Raw genomic sequence first — 3,091 nt, forward strand, 5'->3', positions numbered from 1 at the left:
TGACACCTCTTGGGCTTCCCAGCTATCACATAAAAATTTTTATGCAGATATGTCCTGCATCAATCTTGAAAGAATAAAGTAAATTTATTTCTTATTCTAGGTAAAAGATCTGGACCAACAATTTTCCCTCATTTAGCAATTTGCTTCCTCAATATTTATATTACCCCTCTATATTTTACTCTATCAACTGGGCTGTAGAACAAGTCTGTTTCCTCTACACAGTCACTCTTCAATAATATTTCACAATTTATAATTTTGGTCTTCATCTCTCAAAATAAATCCCAGTGGCTGAGGCCTGCAGTTTCTACCCGAAGTTAACTCAGACTCTGCAGCCATTCTTAAATCCACCTAATTCTGAAATATATTCCCTGTCATAAAGCTGCAGCCGAGAAAAAATAATCCTGTATAGTCAGATCATGCTATACACGAGGACTGAGGGCTGGGATTTTTGGAAAGCTTTTAGCAGCCTCTAAGCCAGAGAAAACACAAATCATTTTCCACACTTTACATCATCTTGTGTCTGACTGTTATGAGATGATAACGTGATGATGCCCAGTGATACGGTTTCATAGTTTCTGGCTGACTTCTAAATTTGCAGGGACATGAACTAAGTAAGATTTAGGTAATGTCAGGTCTAGCTGATAACAGTGATAATGCACTTGCCAGCACTTCTGGGCAAGATAGAGGGCTTTTCCATAAAAGCTGGTGCCTTGGTATGCATTTAATATTATATAGAACTACTACCAAACTAGCACTGAGTGCTCCTTTCCCTTCTCTGCCATGCTGTTCTCTTAGTCCATGCAATGCACCAGTCTCACCTCCTCCTGGTGCCTTCTTGTGCTAACAAGAACACTGAGTAAACAGGGGTAAATATTTTGATGTCTGAAACCCAAATTTGGAGGCTCAGGGTCTGCTTTGATCAAATCCTTGCTCCAGGAGAACGGCTCACATCTGACAGAGTTTTATCAAGCCCAGGGGTGTCAGGGATGGCACATCCTTGCTCATAAAACAGTTTCATTGCTTTTAAATATTTGTTGTGAAATCGTTAAATATTTCATTGTTGTATCAAAACTGAAATTATGATATGGAAGTTTCAGCAGATTTCTCATTTTTCATATGAGAAATTCACATTTATTTAAACCCACGATCCATCACATGCAAATGGCCATTAAAATTTTTATCCAAAGTGCAGGATTTTGCCACCAACAAAATCAGTATTTTCTCTATGTTTTTTTCAGGTTGTGTTACAATAATATATTCTAGTGTTATGAAGACAGAAGGACTCATTGAGTACTAGAACCAGAGTTATGTGTACAGTGTTATACAAATACTTAATTCACTGAATTAGTCCCAAGTTATCCAACATTTCAATTCCAAGAAACCTTCTCACACTGTTGGTACTCTGGATTTGTAGCCTCCTCCTCATATGCTGCCTAAATTTAATGCAAGATTCCTCTGTTATGATCAGCAGTCTAAACACAAGTCTTTTGAGGTAAAGAATATACATTTTTCTCTCCAAGAGAATTTAACTGCAAGGATTCATTGATGTTACAGAAAGAGGCCAAGAGCAGAATTGGTCCTTTTGTCTAAGAACTTTCAAAAGCTGGAACTCTCTGTGATTTTAATCAAAGAGTAAAAGTATTAACCAAGGTATTGCCCATTTTATTTTTTTAAGGAACTTGGGCTTTAAGTTTGAGGTGTCTAAAACTAGAAAAGCTCCTCAGAACTTAAACTACTGTGAAAAAATGTAGTGAAAAGAGCTTTCTCTGGTTTTGTGGATGTTTTTTTTATTTTTTTCCCTTGCCCCAAAAAAGTGTCTACTGATTAAAAGAGCTTTCTGAACATTTATCAGCCTAATTGTGGCTTATAAGGGGAAAACTAGTATAAGACTCCACATTCGGTTATATCATTTCATCCCAGTTTAACTCAGCGATTGTACATAACCCGTCTGAAAATAAACAGAAGTGAGACTTATACAAGGGGATTCAAAGAATGGGTATAATACACAAGGGATGGAGGACAGGATTTAGGAAATTAATTAATTAAAAATAATAAAAAGCTAAATGAACTTCTCTAATAAGTGAATAAAACTCTGTACTGGGAGATACAAATGTGAATGCTGATGCTACACCTCTACATCCTCCTCTCTTTGCACCCTTATGCAAAACCAGAAATTACTCAGAATTACCTACCCATTCCTTTTTAAAGAGCTGCATTATTATAATTATAAGAAAATAATACCACAGACTTAAATCTATCAGGAAATATAAATAACTAACACTCACTACAGTGCATGACCAACAGGACCATTTTGGGAAGGGACAGGAAGTGATGAAAAAGAGAAATAGAGGAATTATGTTCTTTGTTTGTCAGAAAATCATTAATTCTGTTCCCAAAAATTATTTTTTAATTACAATTACAGACACAGTAATGCTGACACTTTTCACAACCATTAATATAAAGGTTTTGAAATTTCCCTTTTCTGTAAATTTTCACTTTTCATGAGACAAGATGACATAGGAGCTTCATGTTGGATTGTTCCATAAACATGAGGGTTTAGACTTAAAATAGAAACCTTGTTTTACCCTTAACTGATGAAAATCTTATTGCTGCCTCTGGGTTTTTGTAAAGAATTCTTATCTGCCACAAACTAAAAAGTTTAAAATCCAAATGCATCAATCCTTGTTCTCAACAAAAAGGCAGTGGGCAACTGAAAAGTTCCCACAGAATAGCACCTATATATTTTTTAACATTCATATTTAAACACATTGTGGTGAAAACCATGTCCATATACCAAATAACAACCTTAGAGGCACAGAAACACTCTCTGTTGGGGATCTCTATTGCTACAGCCATTAACAGACAGCCTGGGGGCATGATTGTGAAAGGAAATAGTTATACTAGGAAGGACTAATATCTACACTGGTAGGCAGAGAACACAAAAGAAATAAAAAATATTTTTTTAAGAATTATTGTATAATATTCCTTATTTTTTACTTGTTGTTCTCAATGACAACTAAGCACCACACTGGCCTATCCTGGATAAACCCCACCCCACCAAACTGGGTCATCAGATCAAAATCACTCGGGT

Source organism: Corapipo altera, unplaced genomic scaffold (assembly GCF_003945725.1).
Source record: "Corapipo altera isolate COAL_440 unplaced genomic scaffold, ASM394572v1 74, whole genome shotgun sequence".
NCBI classification, from domain to species: Eukaryota; Metazoa; Chordata; class Aves; order Passeriformes; family Pipridae; genus Corapipo; species Corapipo altera.